The 20,991-nt window shown below is 44.9% G+C and overlaps 2 non-coding genes and 1 pseudogene across 2 annotated transcripts; all 3 read left to right on the forward strand.

Moving 5' to 3' along the window:
* The first annotated feature begins 4,584 nt into the window (after positions 1–4,584).
* LOC132134681 (U2 spliceosomal RNA) lies at positions 4,585–4,761 on the forward strand (annotated as a pseudogene).
* Positions 4,762–5,112: 351 nt separating this feature from the next.
* Positions 5,113–5,276, forward strand: LOC132134619 (U1 spliceosomal RNA). The gene has a single exon (XR_009429674.1). It is a non-coding gene; the product is annotated as a U1 spliceosomal RNA (small nuclear RNA).
* A 9,741-nt stretch (positions 5,277–15,017) lies between these two features.
* Positions 15,018–15,182, forward strand: LOC132134661 (U1 spliceosomal RNA). Its single transcript, XR_009429715.1, has one exon. It is a non-coding gene; the product is annotated as a U1 spliceosomal RNA (small nuclear RNA).
* The last annotated feature ends 5,809 nt before the right edge of the window (positions 15,183–20,991 follow it).

The following is a 20,991-nucleotide window of genomic DNA, read 5'->3' on the forward strand; positions in this document are numbered from 1 at the left end:
GCGTTTCAGAATGGGGAGTTCTGTCACATGCGAGGTATGTGTTGTGCGCCTGTGAAACAAAGTCAGTTACGCTCTTGAAAAATCGGACCCTGGTGGGTGGTTCAGTTCGAATATAGCACAGACCTTACTTTGAAAGTCGATTGGACTGACTGCAGCCTAGCTGTAGCTGTCTCCATGTTGTTTGGTTGTCCTTTTTCAATTGGTATTAATTTTGTTGTCGCTTACAGCGCCACCGAGTGGCCTGTCGCAGCGCCCTTTTTCACCTGGCCTCTGACTGAGCCCCTGCACAGGTGTGCCGATTTGGGTGAAGGGATCTCATTCCTTCCTGGAGTTATAGCCATTCGAGCCATCTCGGACACGCCACCTTAGCACGTTTTGAGGTCCCCTCGCCAAGGTGAATGGAAATTTCCACTTTTTTGGGATGATTATTGACAGGCAGACTCCAAAGAAGCTTTCTGTGCTGCTTTGGGTGGGACTGGGCCAAATACCTGGCGGCGCTAGGTTGCAAAAGAAGGTTTTCGACAAAATCCCAAATCCCCGAAATTCCATCAGAGCGACGAGCCAATCTGAGACCTGCGTCTGGTTCGGCTCGAGCCAAGGATTCCCATGACATAAGGCACGTGGCTCTGCGACGAACCGTTTGGGAATTACGAGCGATGCAGTACTTTCCGTCGCTGCAGTGCCAGCGTCAGGCCGAGCGTGACGAGGCCCGGTGACGTTGCAGACAGGGGAGGGTACTACCATCCCCCAGCGTTTTTAGGTCCCCCAGACTTACCAAAGCCGAGATGGGCATCGCCGTGTCCGGCTTCCTCCCCGCTGCGTCTTAGCGGCATCGCTTCACGGCCTTTTGGCTAAGATCACATATCTTGTCGGACGGTTGAGACTGCGATCGCCTCTTGGAGGTTTCCTGACTAGAGATCTTTTTATATCTTGAGTCACACAACTTCGAGAGGTACATTGAACTCTGCTGCTTCGGGCTAAAACAAGTTTTAAGGTAAGGTATTTTAATTATTTATTTGGTTATTTATTATTGTATTTATTGTTGTTTTAAGTTTTTAGAATGTTGGTGCCTCCACCATGTCGGCTGCCCCTGCCGGCGTGCGGAGGCACCACAGCGTGCGTTTTTTATTCAGGCAGGTTGAGGGGAAGCTCCTTGGAATGTCCCGTATAGCTGATCCAAAAGACCTTAGCTTTTAGATCTGACGACCTGAATTGTTTGATGACTCTGCCCTTGAACAAAGGATTTGATGTCAGTTTTAAAACCGCTTCCCTGCTTAATGACTTTTGGCAAAGGTTTGATTCAGTTAAAGCCCAGTTCTCCATGTTCACTGTCGAGAAACTTTCTGATAACACACTTAAAACTGTGATTGTAAGGATGTTCAATGAAACAGTGACTGGAGATGATATTTATGTTTGGTTGGGTAGATTTTGCACTGTTCGAGGCCAGCCTGTCAAAGTGTTAGATGAAGATGGCATTTGGACATGCTCCTGGCGAATTCCCATTAAACAATGGGAAGACGCTGGGGGCTACCAGGGCCTGAAACATCTGCCTTCCATGATTGTGCTCGGAGAGAGCAGAGGCTACATACCAAACTCTGCAGGAAGGGTTGCAGGTTTGGTCATCTCGCTGAAGCATGCCAAGAGTTAGTATGTGGGAAGTGTAGAGAAATTGGTCACAGTTTGATTATTGTACCAATTTCAGACGGTGCAATCTTTGTGGAGAAACAAACCACCTCTACAGAGACTGCCCTAAAAGTTTTGCCAACGAGCTCAAAATGGCCGCCCCACATGGGCAACAAACGAATGAACAAAGGAAAGAGGAGGCGGTCCCTGAGGTTTTGGCGGGAATTTCAAATTCCCAGCCGGCCTCAGGGATTGGGCAGGAAGGAGGAAGTGGGACGGCCACAGGGGCGGAGGCAACGGAACAGGAAATGGTCATGGAAGGAGAGGAAAGTGAGGAAAAAACCAATTCCTCACTAGTAACAGTTTCGGATGGGGTGCAGGAATCTACCGGGAGTGAGACAGAGTGTTCACTCCCTAACGCTCAGGTGCAAAAAAGACCCGCGGGGTCTCCTCTGATTGTAACGGAGGAGAAAAAATCTAGGGCAGCATATAAGCTTGATAGTATCGATTCGGTAGATCTGGAGCGCATGTGGCCCCTAGAGTCCCCTAATGAGGTATCTTTTTGCACATTAAGCTAACAGCATCGTCGCCAAAAGAGCGACTTAAAAAAAACTGGAGACCCATAACACTTTTAAATTTTGATTATAAACTTTTTAGCAAAATTTTAGCAACACGCATGTCAACGGCTTTAGAGGACGTGATTCACCCGGATCAAGCTTGTTCTGTGCCCGGAAGAAAGATAACAGACAGCCTAGTACTGATCAGAGACGCCATCTGTTATGCGAGAGACAGAAATATTCGGCTAGTAGTCCTAAATTTAGACTTTGAAAAAGCATTTGACCGAGTCTCGCACCAGTACCTTTTTCAGGTACTGCAAAAAATGGGTTTTCCAACAAAGAGGTTTGTAGCCAGGGTGGGACTGCTGTACAAGGGACTAGTCAGCAAATTCCTTGTAAACGGGCATCTTTCCAAAACTGTGAACATACACAGTGGTGTCCATCAGGGATGTCCTTTATCTCCTATCCTGTATGTGGCTTGTATCGAGCCACTGGCACAGATCTTGAGAAAGGATAAATGGGTCAAAGGACTGGACGTTCCTGGGACGGGTGGACTGACAGCGACTTGTGCCTTATACATGGGCGATGTTACTCTTTTAACCACGGACATTTTATCTATACGAAGATCACTGGACTTCACTGACTGGTACGGTCGGGCCTCGGGCGCCAAACTCAATAGAAACAAGTCTGAGGCCCAGCTCTTCGGGCCGTGGGGGGACGTGGACACAGGAGGACTTTAAAATTTTAGGTGTTAAATTTGATAAAGAGGGTGGAGGACGGGAAAACTGGACTGACTTGCTAGGGAAAGTTAGGAAAAGACTAGGGTTTTGGGAACTAAGACAGTTGACGATTGAAGGTAAAATTTTTATTTTTAAATATGTGATTTTACCTCTGATTTTACTTGTCTGTTCTGTTTTTAGCCCCCCTCGGTGGTTCCTGGTGAAACTGGAGAGGGCGGTGTTTTACTTCCTGTGGGGGTCCAAGTGGGAGTGCCTGAAGAGGGAGACAGTCAAGAAAAGGCCAGAGAACGTTGGAAAAGGCCTCCCAGACCCCCACCTGTTTTTAGGCAGCCACTTCACCGCCTTGCACATCAGTTATGCCATGACCCCATCCAAAGAAAACAAGACGGCTGCAATGGCGCTATTTTGGATGGGGTCTTACCTAAGAACTTTGAAAATTTTACCAGTAGATTTGAAAACCCCAGTGTCTTTTAACTTGCCTAAAGACTACAGTTTTATAAAAAAGTTTTTAAAGAAATACCTTTTAGAGAGTGAAGATGTCACCATTTAACTAAACACAAGTCTCTCATTTCTGTTGTGCAGGACCGGAAACCGGTGAGTCCAGTTCCGGGCCTCACACTAAGTGAGGCCAAACAAGTTTGGCGGAATGCGGCTCACCCTGCTCTCCAGAACAGGCACAAGGACTTATCGTGGATGGTGGCTCATGAGATCCTCCCTGTCAGGGCGGTTATGCACTCCAGAGGCATGGCCAAAAACCCCATCTGCCCTCGGTCCGGCTGCAATTCCCCGGAGACCGCCCACCACCTGCTCTGGGACTGCAGCACTGCGCGGGACCTGTGGGCCAAGACCGGCTCCCCGTGTATTTCCCGTGCCTACCAGCAGGTGGGGCCCAGTTCGGGTACCAGCTCGCCATCCTTGGCGTGGGCCGGGGCTTGAAGGACTTGACGGCACAGAAATTTACCTCGCTCTGGCTCACCCTCAACGTCATCAAGGATGCCATCTGGGCCACCAGAAACCTGCTGGTGGGGAAGCGCGTTACGGTAACCCTCCATGCATGCGAGCTAAAGGTAACATCAAGGCTGCAGGGGTACCGGACGACGATATTCGGACGGGGGGGCCGGGGTCGCACAGAGAGGGTCCCGGCAGGCACCGACCCTGGCTGCCCGTAGATGCACCCTAACCATTCTGGCTACGGGAACAGCGGGCCAGCGGGCCGGAGGAGAGGGGATCTCCGCTGAGCCCGTAAAGTAGCATCTCATGTCCCTGTTCTGGAGAGTGGGGTGAAGACCGACTTGATGAGGACTCACCCCCGGTCTTGCACAACAGATGGTTTTTTTTATTGGTTTTTATCCAATAAATTGGTTTTTATGGTGTTTTATCAATGAAATTGGTTTTATTAACATGCATATGAGGCTTGTTTGCTTTTTTAAATTTGTATTTTACTTTTGAAACCGATCGCACCTTTTAAACACACCTCAAATATGGACTTTTAAAAACAAGCAAAACACTGTGGTTTTAATCAAATGTTTTTTAACAATGATTGTTTCTTTCATTTTACCATGTGTATTTATTATATATAATATGGCTTGTTTTAATGTGTGCTTGAAAAGAAAAATGTGTGTGAAAGTAAAAATGCAAATGGAAAAAATGTAACTGTTGACAATAAAACTTTTTCGAAAGAAAAAAAATCTGTTCTTATCAGTTTAATATCTGATACGTCCCCCATCCGGGGACTACATATTAAATGGATTTTTAGATCATGGAGCTGGAGCCGGGGCTTGCTCCGTCCACTCCAAGCATCGGCCTGGTATTGCAGTGTCTCCAGGAACGGTGTGCTTTCCCTTTTTGGGGATTGCCGTTTATTGTGTCGAATAGCAGAACAAGGAATGAGATCTGCCATGCTGTGGTGTATTGCGAACTTTTTTCCTGATGCGCCCTCCTGGGGTCTTGGACTCTTCCACGAACGATGCACCCACCTGAGGTCTTTCACAGACGAGGTGATGCATCGAATCAGGTGTGTTTGGTTAAAGAGAGTCATCTAAAACCGGCGTTGGGAAGCACCGGCCCATGAGCTTGGCAGTTTCCAGGCCAGTAACGGAAGGCACCCGTCCTTCCTTTCCTGGAGGGGGGCTAACCATTGGTGTGGACGGTAGAGACGCAAATCATACCTCTGGCTGATCGCCTGGGCCTTCATACTTACCTGGCAAGGGATACACCATGATCAAGAAGGCGGTTCACCCAGGGCGAGGCTTGGCCATTGCACTCCGGCCATGCTGACCCCTGCGAATTCCCCAAATGCGGGAATCTCGACTGCATAATTTATGGTAGTGGGGGACTGCGTTCGCGCTCTCCCCTGAAATTGTTGGTGAAACAAAGCAGAAGAGGTTTTTTCCAGGTTTTTTTTTTTTTTTGCATTTCAGAATGGGGAGTTCTACCACATGCGAGGTATGTGTTGTGCGCCTGTGAAACAACGCTTTCACCGATTTTTACGCTCTTGAAAAATCGGACCCTGGTGGGTGGTTCAGTTCGAATATAGCACAGACCTTACTTTGAAAGTCCATTGGACTGACTGCAGCCTAGCTGTAGCTGTCTCCATGTTGTTTGGTTGTCCTTTTTCAATTGGTATTAATTTTGTTGTCGCTTACAGCGCCACCGAGTGGCCTGTCGCAGCGCCCTTTTTCACCTTGCTTCTGACTGAGCCCCTGCACAGGTGTGCCGATTTGGGTGAAGGGATCTCATTCCTTCCTGGAGTTATAGCCATTCGAGCCATCTCGGACACGCCACGTTAGCACGTTTTGAGGTCCCCTCGCCAAGGTGAATGGAAATTTCCACTTTTTTGGGATGATTATTGACAGGCAGACTCCAGAGAAGCTTTCTGTGCTGCTTTGGGTGGGACTGGGCCAAATACCTGGCGCTAGGTTGCAAAAGAAGGTTTTCGACAAAATCCCAAATACCCGAAAATTTTGTCAGAGCGACGAGCCAATCTGAGACCTGCGTCTGGTTCGGCTCGAGCCAAGGATTCCCATTACATAAGGCACGTGGCTCTGCGACGAACCGTTTGGGAGTTACGAGCGATGTCGTACTTTCCGTCGCTGCAGTGCCAGCGTCAGGCCGAGCGTGAAGAGTCCCGGTGACGTTGCAGACAGGGGAGGGTACTACCATCCCCCAGCATTTTTAGGTCCCCCAGACTTACCAAAGCCGAGATGGGCATCGCCGTGTCCGGCTTCCTGCCCGCTGCGTCTTAGCGGCATCGCTTCTCGGCCTTTTGGCTAAGATCACGTACCTTGTCAGACGGTTTAGACTGCGATCGCCTCTTGGAGGTTTCCTGACTCGAGATCTTTTTATATCTTGAGTCACACAACTTCGAGAGGTACATTGAACTCTGCTGCTTCGGGCTCCAACACGTTTTAAGGTAAGGTCTTTTAATTATTTATTTGGTTATTTATTATTGTATTTATTGTTGTTTTAAGTTTCTAGGCTGTTGGTGCCTCCATCATGTCGGCTGCCCGTGCCGGCGTGCGGAGGCACCACAGCGTGCGCTTTTGTTTTAAAGAGGTGAATGGCAAGCTCCTAGGGATGTCACGTCTTGACTTCTCCAGAAAGTCCTTTTTTTTGGAGCGTCCATTCAGGTATAAGTTTGAGGGCTCGTGTACGTGGGTTAAGGGGACCTGCGCGCTGACCCCAAAAATTTTTTGACGGACGCGGCGTCGATGTCTGCCGGACCGCGCCGGCCCACGGGAGACCCCTGACCGGCGCAGGAGGATCTGGACCCCCGAGGGGCCCCGCGGAAGCCCACCCAGATTTGAGGCCCCTACATGCCATTCAGCACTTCTCCACAGGGTGGCGCACGGAGCAGTACACCTCAGGTTTAAAACAGTGGCATTTACCCGAATGGGGGGTGTACGATTTTTTTGCCCACGAAACCTATATTTGTCCATTTGACCTTTAAAGTTACAGAATGACCACGGAACCGATGCGGACCCCCGTCGGACCCCCAACCCGGGTCCCACGAACCCATTATTTGTCCATTTGACCATTATATTCACACAATGACTGCGGATCATCTGCAGACCCCTTGCGGACCCCCACCCTGGGTCCCACGAACCCCGTATATGTCCATTTGACCATTATATTCACACAATGACTGCGGATCATCTGCGGACCACTTGCGGACCCCCACCCTGGGTCCCACGAACCCACTATTTGTCCATTTGACCATTATGTTCACACAATGACTGCGGATCATCTGCGGACCACTTGCGGACCCCCACCCTGGGTCCCACGAACCCACTATTTGTCCATTTGACCATTATATTCACGGAATGACCACGGATCACATCCGGAACATTTGCGGACATATCCAAAATTGTGGTGAATGTTAACCAAAATGTCACAGACTTTGCCAAGCTGTAACTCCGCCAAAACGGGGCCAAACTGCACCAAACTCGGGTCAGAGTAAGAACTCCAGAAGGCCTACCGAACACTGCTGCCCCCCCATCCATAACACCCCGGGGGCGGAGTTATGGCTCCCCACATTTTTGATAGTCAAATGGAAGGAAGAGTTCTAGCGACTTGAAACTTGGTGACTTGATAGCCCTCGAAGGGCCCTCTCTGAAGCCACCTCCCCCAAGTCGATAGACCCCCGGGGGCCAGAGATATGGACCCGCAAATGCAAAAAGTCCCAAAATTTGACCGGCCATAACTCACTCGGAAAGAAGGGAAACAACACCAAACTCTGGTCAAAATTAGACCTTTGGGAGCTCTATCCGACGACACCAGCCCCATGTTCCTATGACCCCGGGCGTCCGAGTTACGGCCCCCCAAAATGTGGGATTTGAACCGTTATAACTCAGGAACCGGACCACCCAGGAACTCGAGGGTGGTCGCATACGGTAGGTAATTTCAGCCCCGGGGTCCACCGCTTCGCGGAGATATTAGCAAGAAAATAGTACCATCCACCCCCCTCGCACCTACTCATCCATGCCGGCCAGGGTGCACCCTCCCCGGCTAGAGAAGGCAGCTCGAGGGGGGTGGAAGTCGGAAGAAAAATTTTTTTATGAGGCCTAGAGAAAACAGTTGTACTGTACTCAGGGCACTCAGAGGAATCCATTTTTGTAAGTTTTATCCCATAATACTGTAGAAATATGCATAGAAAAAACTGTTGGATTTTGGTTAATTTGCACCACAAATGTTGCAAGTCTTGCAGTATATTAAATAGCAATATTTTTTATTGTCAGTCTATTTCTCAAATCACTTCTAGTCTAATGAACTACACATGGGGCTATTTCATTTGTCACTTAACAGTTACTTTATTTGAAATCTTCCTAATTCCAATTTATCCATAATGTATTGTAAAATACGTTTTATAAAACAAGAGTGCACACTTTGCAGTCTATTTCTCATTCCACTTTTAGTCCAAACAACTTCAAATGGGACTATTTCCTTGGTCACTGACCAGTCAATTTCTCATTCCACTCATAGTCTAATGAACTACCTATGGCACTATTTCATGGATCACTTGCCAGTCTATTTCTCATTAATTTTCTAGTCTAATAAACTACATATGGCACTATTTCCTTGATCACTTGCCAGTCTATTTCTCATTCAAAACTTTTAGTCTAATAAACTACAAAAAGTACTATTTCCTTGGTCACTTACCAGTCTATTTCTCATTCCTTTTCTAGTCTAATAAACAATACATTTCACTATTTCAGTCTATTTCTCATTCAACTTCTAGTCTAATAATCAGTTTAACTGGTGATGATGATCGGCCTGAATAAGTTTGAAATAGAAGTGTATTAATGTGAAAACATATGGCACTATTTCATGGATCACTTGCCAGTCTATTTCTTATTCAAAACTTTTAGTCTAATAAACTACAAAAAGTACTATTTGCTTGGTCACTTACCAGTCTATTTCTCATTCCTTTTCTAGTCTAATAAACAATACATTTCACTATATCAGTCTATTTCTCATTCAACTTCTAGTCTAATAATCAGTTTAACTGGTTATGATGATCGGCCTGAATACATTTGAAATAGAAGTGTATTAATGTGAAAACATATGGCACTATTTCATGGATCACTTGCCAGTCTATTTCTCATTCATTTCATAGTCTAATAAACTACATATGGCACTATTTCCTTGATCACTTGCCAGTGTATTTCTTATTCAAACTTTTAGTCTAATAAGCTACAAAAAGTACTATGTCCTTGGTCACTTACCAGACTATTTCTCATTCCTTTTCTAGTCTAATAAACAATACATTTCACTATTTCAGTCTATTTCTCATTCAACTTCTAGTCTAATAATCAGTTTACCTGGTTATGATGATCGGCCTGAATACATTTGAAATAGAAGTGTATTAATGTGAAAACATATGGCACTATTTCATGGATCACTTGCCAGTCTATTTCTCATTCATTTCATAGTCTAATAAACTACATATGGCACTATTTCCTTGATCACTTGCCAGTCTATTTCTTATTCAAAACTTTTAGTCTAATAAACTACAAAAAGTACTGTTTCCTTGGTCACTTACCAGTCTATTTCTCATTCCTTTTCTAGTCTAATAAACAATACATTTCACTATTTCAGTCTATTTCTCATTCAACTTCTAGTTTAATAATCAGTTTAACTGGTGATGATGATCGGCCTGAATAAATTTGAAATAGAAGTGTATTAATGTGAAAACATATGGCACTATTTCATGGATCACTTGCCAGTCTATTTCTCATTAATTTTATAGTCTAATAAACTACATATGGCACTATTTCCTTGATCCCTTGCCAGTCTATTTCTTATTCAAAACTTTTAGTCTAATAAACTACAAAAAGTACTATTTCCTTGGTCACTTACCAGTCTATTTCTCATTCCTTTTCTAGTCTAATAAACAATACATTTCACTATTTCAGTCTATTTCTCATTCAACTTCTAGTCTAATAATCAGTTTAACTGGTTATGATGATCGGCCTGAATACATTTGAAATAGAAGTGTATTTATGTGAAAACATCCTAATTTCAAGTTATTCAAAATATAGTAAAATATGTTTTTATTAAACATTTTATGTATAGAAATACTATATATTTATTATGTATTCATTACATATACCTTTTTATTTACACACACAATATATAAATATGTTTAAATTATTTTTATTACATGTAATATATATTTGTGTGTGTGTGTGTGTGTGTGTGTGTGTGTGAGTGTGTGTGAGTGTGTGTAAAGTAATGACACCTTAATTCAATTTCAAATATTTATTGAACTTTTTGTTTTGCAGACATTGTAAAGTCAAAATCAAAAATGCCTCAAAGTTCTGTACAAAAAAAACACAATATATAAAAAGTATAATAGGAAACATGCATTATATAAGAAAAATAAAATAAATAAATAAACATGTTCAGAAAGATTCAGAGCAAACTGATATTAACCTTAACTATAACTATTTACAAAAAAAAGAAAAAAGAAAAATGGAACAGGCTATCAAAACAAATAAAAAGATAACCTTACTTTTTTATCGTAGAAATAAAAGGAGTAGAACAATTATCATAAAAAACATCAAAACAAACAATTTAAATAGCTACATAAATTATTTACGGGATTTTTTTTTAAATTTCTCCAGTCTCTTTTTTTACTTGCTGCACCAGCTTTTTAGACGCTATTTCCTGTGGTGATTTAAGTGGGGAGTTCTTCACCATCAGTCTGCGTCTGAGGACCATCTTCATTAATGTGCTTCTTTCCTTATAGAAATAATAAGAAAGGCAAAGTGTTAGTGAACATGTCTACTTGTCACAAACAGTTAAACCAATCCATGGGAAATTGTACTTACTGAAGCAGATTTCCCAGACTTCTGGCCTTCTTCGGCATCGGGAGGGCTGTCGGAGAGCGTTGGGCTGGTGGATGAGGACTTTTCCTCAGCTGGCATCTTGTGGGGTTTTGTCGTCTTTCTTCTCTTGGCACCTTGCTGCCTTGGACTATCAGCTTCCTCACCCACCACAGCTGTATCAAAGAGGCGACGGTGTTCTGCTGCCTGCTTTGCATTAAGGTTGAGGGCATAAAACCTGTCAGCTGTGGTGGTGTCGTGGCACATGAACTGTGCCACTTTGTGCCTATCTTCCGGGCAGTGAGTGTTCTTTGCCTTTTTGGAGAGAGAACAGCATAGGCAAAGAGTTAGAAAAACACACACCAGAAACTCATAAAGCCGGGACAAGTACAGGAATGCTTACATGGGTGGCGATGGCAGTCCTCACATCAGTAAATGTGGGTGTGCCTGGTAACCCCATGCTCGCCCACGCATCCTGAAAATACTTGTTCAAGTTTTTGCAGGAGCTGGCCTTTGAGGTAAAGAAGAAGTAGTTTGCAACTCGTCCCCCTACCAAGTTGGACCGGAGTGAAAGGAATTCCTCAAGCCACCCATACTCCTCCTGGTCCAGGGCCAGCTCGGCTGCACCAAAGGCCTGGTTGGTCTTGTGGGCTGATATCTTTAGAAACAGTGAGAAGTGGCATAAGCTGAGTTTTATTTTAAAGAAAACCATGTGGACAACGAGAGACAGAGAGAAAGAGAACCACTCACATTAATGACAAAGTGGCCTTCTGTAGCTGTCGCACGGGCATCCTCCACCTCTTTAATTGTTACATTTTGGAACACCCCTCCACGGTGACCATAAATGCTGGCCCAGTAAGTGGTGAGGTGTCCATAAAAAGACCATTGGTCCTTTTTCTCAGGACTAGTCTTCAGACGATCTTCACAGAAAAAAAGAGAAGCATAAAGGATCACATTGATCGCCAAATAATGAGAGGAGAAAGGATTCAAAAACTTACCCAGAATCTCAGAAATAATTTTTTTGGCAGAGTCCCGGCAAGCTCGCAGTGTGGCTTTAGGGATCAGGCGGGCCTCCTTGGCTTGTTTTACAGCCAGCTCGTGGACTGCCACGCTGCGCTTTACTGGGCGGGTCAAGTTCTGGATTTCCCTCCTAATCCCAATGAAAGCCACACGGGAGAGCCGGCATGTGGGCGGCGGGGTCTCATTAAGATATTTGAGGAACTGTGCCACATTTTTTAGGTAATGGTGCACAGTTGGCTCTGCAATGTTGCATTTCTTTAAAAAAGACAGCCAGGACCGGACCTTTGCCCTGTTGTCCAAAAACATCAAGCTGGCCAGATTGGTCTGGCCAGCTGACATATATGAAATAAAAAATTTTATTTTAAAAATCTTTGAGGACACATTATTTATTAATTTCGGAGTGGGGTTGATGCCCTCCCAGTTGGCCCTGGACTCCTCAATGAGCTGATCTGCAAAAAGAAAGCACAAGAGAAGGACCAGGTGAGTCAGGTCGATAACATAGAGGTAAACACTAACAAACATTATTATTATTATTATTATTATTATATTAAATTAAATTAAATTAAATTAAATTAAATTAAATATATAATAAATTATATATATATATATATATATATATATATATATATATATATATATATATATATACATACATAATATGTGTGTGTATATGTATAATTATATTACTATAATTTTCTAGTCTAATAAACTACAAATGGTACTATTTCCTTGGTCACTTATCAGTCTATTTCTCATTTCTCTTGTAGTCTAACAAACTATAAATGGGGCTATTTCCTTGGTTCACTTACCAGTCTATTTCTAATTCAACTTCTAGTCTAATGAACAACAAATGAGATTATTTCCTTGGTTCACTTACCAGTCTATTTCTCAGGTAACTTCTAGTCTAATAATCTACAAATAGGAGATTTATTAATGAAAGTTATTGTATGGTGTTATCAAAGTGACAAGTGTCATACTCACTTAGGGCTGGCACGTGGTCCGGAAAGGGGTATGGTGCATCGGAGGAGTGGGCCTTCTTTGAAGGCCCGGCGACCTCCTCCTCGGGTCCTGTGGCTGGCTCTGCCTCAGGCCTGGTGGCTGGCTCTTCATCTAGTCTGTCAACCTGCGACTCTGAGCACTCCTCCTCCCCAGGGCTGTTGAGGGCCGATAGCAGACTATGTGTTGCCCGTGCAACCTGCCTAGAGGGGGTGGGATTTGACCGCTTCCTCAGCTGCCGGTACCGCCGTGAGAAGCTCTCCCAGAAGCAATGGATAGGAGAAGCTTGCGCTCCTTCACATTCCGCACCTTGTGAAAGACACGAAGGTGTTGGCTTAGCTGATTATAGCCACGAAAGCACAAGGGACAGTCGTCCAAAGCCATATCTACTTTTGTTAAAACACTAAAGGATGAATAGCAAAAGGATGAATGCAAGGGACACTGCCCAAGCATTGGTTACTTATATAACTTTTTAGGTCCCATTTGTAGTCTGTTAATACAACTTTGAGTCTAATACATTAGAGAGCACAATTTGCAGTCTATTTCTCATTACACTTCTAGTTTAATAAACTACAAATTTGACTATTCCTTTGATTCACTCACCAGTCTATTTTTCATTCTTTTTCTAGTCTAATAAACTACAAATGAGACTATTCCCTTGGATCACTTACCAGTCTATTTCTCATTCAACTTCTAGTCTAATAAACTACAAATAGTACTATTTCCTTGGTCACCTACCAGTCTATTTCTCATTCATTTTCTAGTCTGATAAACTACAAATATGACTATTTCCTTGATTCAGTTACCAGTCTATTTTTCATACCACCTCTAGTCTAAGAAACTACAAATGGAACTATTTTCTTGGTGACTTACCAGTCTATTTCTCATTCCACTTTTAGTCTAATAAACTGTAAATTACCTTGGTCCCTTACCAGTCTATTTCCCATTCATTTTCTAGTCTAATGACTAATGACATCCACTCCCCGGCTAGAGAAGGCAGCTTGAGGGGGGTGGAAGTCGGAAGAAAATTTTTTTTATGAGGCCTAGAGAAAACACTTGTACTGTACTCAGAGCACTCAGGGAATCCATTTTTGTAAGTTTTATCCCATTTTACTGTAGAAATATGCATAGAAAAAAGTCAGACCAGGGGGCCGTCTATCCGACGACACTAGCCCCATGTCCCCATGACCCTGGGGGTCAAAACGGCCAAAACGGGGCCAAACTGCACCAAACTCCGGACGGAGTAAGACCTCCAGAAGGCCTACCGAACACCGCTGTCCCCCCATCCATAACACCCCGGGGGCCACCTCCCCCAAGTCGAAAGACCCCCGGGAGCCAGAGATATGGACCCGCAAATGCAAAAAGTCCCAAAATTTGACCGGCCATAACTCACTCGAAAAGAGGAGAAACAACACCAAACTCTGGTCAAAATTAGACCTTTGGGAGCTCTATCCGACGACACTAGCCCCATGTCCCTATGACCCCGGGGGTCCGAGTTACGGCCCCCCAAAATGTGGAATTTGAACCATTATAACTCAGGAACTGGACCACCCAGGAACTCGAGGGTGGTCGCATACGGTAGGCCCCTCAAGCCTCTAGGGATCCCCCGAATTTCAGCCCCGGGTTCCACCGCTTCGCGGAGATATTAGCAAAAAAATAGTACCATCCACCCCCCTCGTACCTACTCATCCATGCCGGCCAGGGTGCACGCTCCCTGGCTAGAAAAGGCAGCTCGAGGGGGGTGGAAGTCGGAAGAAATTTTTTTATGAGGCCTAGAGAAAACACTTGTACTGTACTCAGGGCACTCAGAGGAATCCATTTTTGTAAGTTTTATCCGATAATACTGTAGAATTTGCATAAAAATGAGCGTTGAATTTTGGCACACATGTGCACCACATGTGGTGCGTATCTCACTTTTCATTAAATAGCAACTGTATTTGCAACAAGGAATGAGATCTGCCATGCTGTGGTGAATTGCGAACTTTTTTCCTGATGCGCCCTCCTGGGGTCTTGGACTCTTCCATGAACGATGCACCCACCTGAGGTCTTTCACAGACGAGGTGATGCACCGAATCAGGTGTGTTTGGTTAAAGAGAGTCATCTAAAACCGGCGTTGGGAAGCACCGGCCCATGAGCTTGGCAGTTTCCAGGCCAGAAACGGAAGGCACCCGTCCTTCCTTTCCTGGAGGGGGGCTAACCGTTGGTGTGGACGGTAGAGACGCAAATCATACCTCTGGCTGACCGCCTGGGACTTCATACTTACCTGGCAGGGGAGACACCATAATCAAGAAGGCGGTTCACCTAGGGCGAGGCTTGCCCATTGCACTCCGGCCATGCTGACCCCTGCGAATTCCCCAAATGCGGGAATCTAGAGCTGCATAATTTATGGTAGTGGGGGACTGTGTTCGCGCTCTCCCCTGAAATTGTTGTTGAAACAAAGCAGAAGAGGTTTTTTTCCAGGGTTTTTTTTTTTTTTTGCGTTTCAGAATGGGGAGTTCTGTCACATGCGAGGTATGTGTTGTGCGCCTGTGAAACAAAGTCAGTTACGCTCTTGAAAAATCGGACCCTGGTGGGTGGTTCAGTTCGAATATAGCACAGACCTTACTTTGAAAGTCGATTGGACTGACTGCAGCCTAGCTGTAGCTGTCTCCATGTTGTTTGGTTGTCCTTTTTCAATTGGTATTAATTTTGTTGTCACTTACAGCGCCACCGAGTGGCCTGTCGCAGCGCCCTTTTTCACCTGGCCTCTGACTGAGCCCCTGCACAGGTGTGCCGATTTGGGTGAAGGGATCTCATTCCTTCCTGGAGTTATAGCCATTCGAGCCATCTCGGACACGCCACCTTAGCACGTTTTGAGGTCCCCTCGCCAAGGTGAATGGAAATGTCCACCTTTTTGGGATGATTATTGACAGGCAGACTCCAAAGAAGCTTTATGTGCTGCTTTGGGTGGGACTGGGCCAAATACCTGGCGCTAGGTTGCAAAAGAAGGTTTTCGACAAAATCCCAAATACCCGAAATATCCGTCAGAGCGACGAGCCAATCTGAGACCTGCGTCTGGTTCGGCTCGAGCCAAGGATTCCCATGACATAAGGCACGTGGCTCTGCGACGAACCGTTTGGGAATTACGAGCGATGCCGTACTTTCCGTCGCTGCAGTGCCAGCGTCAGGCCGAGCGTGACGAGGCCCGGTGACGTTGCAGACAGGGGTACTACCATCCCCCAGCGTTTTTAGGTCCCCCAGACTTACCAAAGCCGAGATGGGCATCGCCGTGTCCGGCTTCCTCCCCGCTGCGTCTTAGCGGCATCGCTTCTCGGCCTTTTGGCTAAGATCACATATCTTGTCGGACGGTTGAGACTGCGATCGCCTCTTGGAGGTTTCCTGACTAGAGATCTTTTTATATCTTGAGTCACACAACTTCGAGAGGTACATTGAACTCTGCTGCTTCGGGCTAAAACAAGTTTTAAGGTAAGGTCTTTTAATTTTTTATTTGGTTATTTATTATTGTATTTATTGTTGTTTTAAGTTTTTAGGCTGTTGGTGCCTCCACCATGTCGGCTGCCCCTGCCGGCGTGCGGAGGCACCACAGCGTGCGTTTTTTATTCAGGCAGGTTGAGGGGAAGCTCCTTGGAATGTCCCGTATGGACTTTTCCAGCAAGCTGATCCAAAAGACCTTAGCTTTTAGATCTGACGACCTGAATTGTTTGATGACTCTGCCCTTGAACAAAGGATTTGATGTCAGTTTTAAAACCGCTTCCCTGCTTAATGACTTTTGGCAAAGGTTTGATTCAGTTAAAGCCCAGTTCTCCATGTTCACTGTCGAGAAACTTTCTGATAACACACTTAAAACTGTGATTGTAAGGATGTTCAATGAAACAGTGACTGGAGATGATATTTATGTTTGGTTGGGTAGATTTTGCACTGTTCGAGGCCAGCCTGTCAAAGTGTTAGATGAAGATGGGATTTGGACATGCTCCTGGCGAATTCCCATTAAACAATGGGAAGACGCTGGGGGCTACCAGGGCCTGAAACATCTGCCTTCCATGATTGTGCTCGGAGAGAACAGAGGCTACATACCAAACTCTGCAGGAAGGGTTGCAGGTTTGGTCATCTCGCTGAAGCATAAGTGTAGAGAAATTGGTCACAGTTTGATTATTGTACCAATTTCAGACGGTGCAATCTTTGTGGAGAAACAAACCACCTCTACAGAGACTGCCCTAAAAGTTTTGCCAACAAGCTCAAAATGGCCACCCCACATGGGCAACAAACGAATGAACAAAGGAAAGAGGAGGCGGTCCCTGAGGTTTTGGCGGGAATTTCAAATTCCCAGCCGGCCTCAGGGATTGGGCAGGAAGGAGGAAGTGGGACGGCCACAGGGGCGGAGGCAACGGAACAGGAAATGGTCATGGAAGGAGAGGAAAGTGAGGAAAAAACCAATTCCTCACTAGTAACAGTTTCGGATGGGGTGCAGGAATCTACCGGGAGTGAGACAGAGTGTTCACTCCCTAACGCTCAGGTGCAAAAAAGACCTGCGGGGTCTCCTCTGATTGTAACGGAGGAGAAAAAATCTAGGGCAGCATATAAGCTTGATAGTATCGATTCGGTAGATCTGGAGCGCATGTGGCCCCTAGAGTCCCCTAATGAGGTATCCTTTTTGCACATTAAGCTAACAGCATCATCGCCAAAAGAGCCACAAGAGGTTTCCTCTGTGGCCTCTGAAGCGACAGGCATTTGCCCTCCTGATCCCAGCTCATCTGAGGAAATGGAAAGGCAAATGCAACAAGATATAACATGATTTTAATCGTATCTTTGTAGTCTTTTTACTGTCTTCTGTTTTAAATGTCTTATACCTTTTTAACCCTACTGCTCATGGCCCTCACCATCTCTACTATCAATGTAAGAAGTGTGAGGTCCACCATTAGAGCACAGAGTATTTTGTCCCTTTTAAAATCTTTTAAGTCAGATTTGTTTTTATTACAAGAGTGTTCTCTGCCCTTTTTAACTAGGTACAAGAAAATGGAGGAGCTATGGTCAGCAGGAGCCTCCATATGGAGCGGATCAAATTTTAACAAAAATGACGGAGTTGCGGTTTTAATTAATAATCCTAACATCTTGGTGAAGGGCAGCACTGTGGTGAGGCAAGGCCGGGCACTTTTAGTAAATCTGACCTTTTTAGACAGGGATTTTAATGTTCTTAATGTATATGGTTTTACGGAAAAGAATGAAAGATATGAGCTTTTAGAAGACTTGCAACCCCACATGCTAGGTAGGGCCCCCCTAATAGTAGCAGGGGATTTTAATTGTGTTTTATCCAAAACAGACAGGAAAAGGGTAGGGGAGGATTTTAGAGTGGACAAAACGTCGGTGTTATTGCAGGGTTTAGTCAGAGATTTTAATTTAGTCGACTGTTTTAAAATTTTGCATCAAAGAGAGGAGGGCTTCACCTGGTTCAGTGGTGATAGTACCAAAGCCTCTCGAATCGACTACGTTTTTACAAGGGACTGCCCGCCGACCGATGCTACATTAACCCCCCTCTTTTTCTCTGATCACATAATGCTGTCTTGCACCCTTTCACTGCCCATGGGTGTGACGGTAGGGGGAGGGCTGTGGAAGCTGAACTGTTCCCTGTTGGAAGACAAGGATATAGTTTTAGAATATAGGGAACAGTTCAGCCAATGGCAGACCCTCCAAGACTTTTACGATACACGTGCACAGTGGTGGGAGATTGTAAAGGACCGGACAAGACAGTTTTTTAGAAAGATAGGGAAAGAAAAGAAGAGTAGGGAAAAGAAACGCATGTTGGGGTTGCAGAAAAGACTACAAAGGTATTTTAATCTTTTAAATAATGGTTTTGATTTATCGACGAAATTCAGGAAGTAAAAAAAGAAATGTCAGTTTTAGCCAATATAAAAAGTAAAGGGGTCCTTTTAAGAAGTAAAGAGAGAGAAATAGAAAAAGGCGAAAAGTGTACCAGATATTTTTTTAAGAAAATAATAACAAGGGGTGGGGGGTTAACCAGGGTTAAAACAGGGGATAGGGAGGTTAACACAACAAAAGAGATTTTAGAGGATGTGGAAAAATTTTATGGGGCATTATATAGTTTTAAAAAGGTACACTTTGACACTGCAAAAGAAGTTTTAAATTTTATTGAGGAAAGGGTTGACTGTCAAAATGAGATTTTAACCCAAGATTTTAACATCTTAGAAATCCAAAAAGCACTTGGAGGTTTTAAGAAGGGGAAGTCCCCAGGAGTGGATGGACTTCCCCTAGAGTTTTATCTAACATTTTGGGACATTTTAGGACAAGAGCTTTTGACAGTTTTTAAAGAGTTTGATACCCTCGACATACTTCCAGACAGTTTTAGAATAGGGATAGTTTCTTTACTTCACAAAAAAGGTGACCGGACTGACTTAAAAAACTGGAGACCCATAACACTTTTAAATTTTGATTATAAACTTTTTAGCAAAATTTTAGCAACACGCATGTCAACGGCTTTAGAGGACGTGATTCACCCGGATCAAGCTTGTTCTGTGCCCGGAAGAAAGATAACAGACAGCCTAGTGCTGATCAGAGACGCCATCTGTTATGCGAGAGACAGAAATATTCGGCTAGTAGTCCTAAATTTAGACTTTGAAAAAGCATTTGACCGAGTCTCGCACCAGTACCTTTTTCAGGTACTGCAAAAAATGGGTTTTCCAACAAAGAGGTTTGTAGCCTGGGTGGGACTGCTGTACAAGGGACTAGTCAGCAAATTCCTTGTAAACGGGCATCTTTCCAAAACTGTGAACATACACAGTGGTGTCCATCAGGGATGTCCTTTATCTCCTCTCCTGTATGTGGCTTGTATCGAGCCACTGGCACAGATCTTGAGAAAGGATAAATGGGTCAAAGGACTGGACGTTCCTGGGACGGGTGGACTGACAGCGACTTGTGCCTTATACATGGACGATGTTACTCTTTTAACCACGGACATTTTATCTATACGAAGAGCACTGGACTTGACTGACTGGTACGGTCGGGCCTCGGGCGCCAAACTCAATAGAAACAAGTCTGAGGCCCAGCTCTTCGGGCCGTGGGGGGACGTGGACACAGGAGGACTTTAAAATTTTAGGTGTTAAATTTGATAAAGAGGGTGGAGGACGGGAAAACTGGACTGACTTGCTAGGGAAAGTTAGGAAAAGACTAGGGTTTTGGGGACTAAGACAGTTGACGATTGAAGGTAAAATTTTTATTTTTAAATATGTGATTTTACCTCTGATTTTACTTGTCTGTTCTGTTTTTAGCCCCCCTCGGTGGTTCCTGGTGAAACTGGAGAGGGCGGTGTTTTACTTCCTGTGGGGGTCCAAGTGGGAGTGCCTGAAGAGGGAGACAGTCAAGAAAAGGCCAGAGAACGTTGGAAAAGGCCTCCCAGACCCCCACCTGTTTTTAGGCAGCCGCTTCACCGCCTTGCACATCAGTTATGCCATGACCCCATCCAAAGAAAACAAGACGGCTGCAATGGCGCGATTTTGGATGGGGTCTTACCTAAGAACTTTGAAAATTTTACCAGTAGATTTGAAAACCCCAGTGTCTTTTAACTTGCCTAAAGACTACAGTTTTATAAAAAAGTTTTTAAAGAAATACCTTTTAGAGAGTGAAGATGTCACCATTTAACTAAACACAAGTCTCTCATTTCTGTTGTGCAGGACCGGAAACCGGTGAGTCCAGTTCCGGGCCTCACACTAAGTGGGGCCAAACAAGTTTGAAGGACTTGACGGCACAGAAATTTACCTCGCTCTGGCTCACCCTCAACGTCATCAAGGATGCCATCTGGGCCACCAGAAACCTGCTGGTGGGGAAGCGCGTTACGGTAACCCTCCATGCATGCGAGCTAAAGGTAACATCAAGGCTGCAGGGGTACCGGACGTCGATATTCGGACGGGGGGGCCGGGGTCGCACAGAGAGGGTCCCGGCAGGCACCGACCCTGGCTGCCCGTAGATGCACCCTAACCATTCTGGCTACGGGAACAGCGGGCCAGCGGGCCGGAGGAGAGGGGATCTCCGCTGAGCCCGTAAAGTAGCATCTCATGTCCCTGTTCTGGAGAGTGGGGTGAAGACCGACTTGATGAGGACTCACCCCCGGTCTTGCACAACAGATGGTTTTTTTTATTGGTTTTTATCCAATAAATTGGTTTTTATGGTGTTTTATCAATGAAATTGGTTTTATTAACATGCATATGAGGCTTGTTTGCT

Source organism: Carassius carassius, unplaced genomic scaffold, assembly GCF_963082965.1.
Source record: "Carassius carassius unplaced genomic scaffold, fCarCar2.1 SCAFFOLD_61, whole genome shotgun sequence".
NCBI lineage: Eukaryota > Metazoa > Chordata > Actinopteri > Cypriniformes > Cyprinidae > Carassius > Carassius carassius.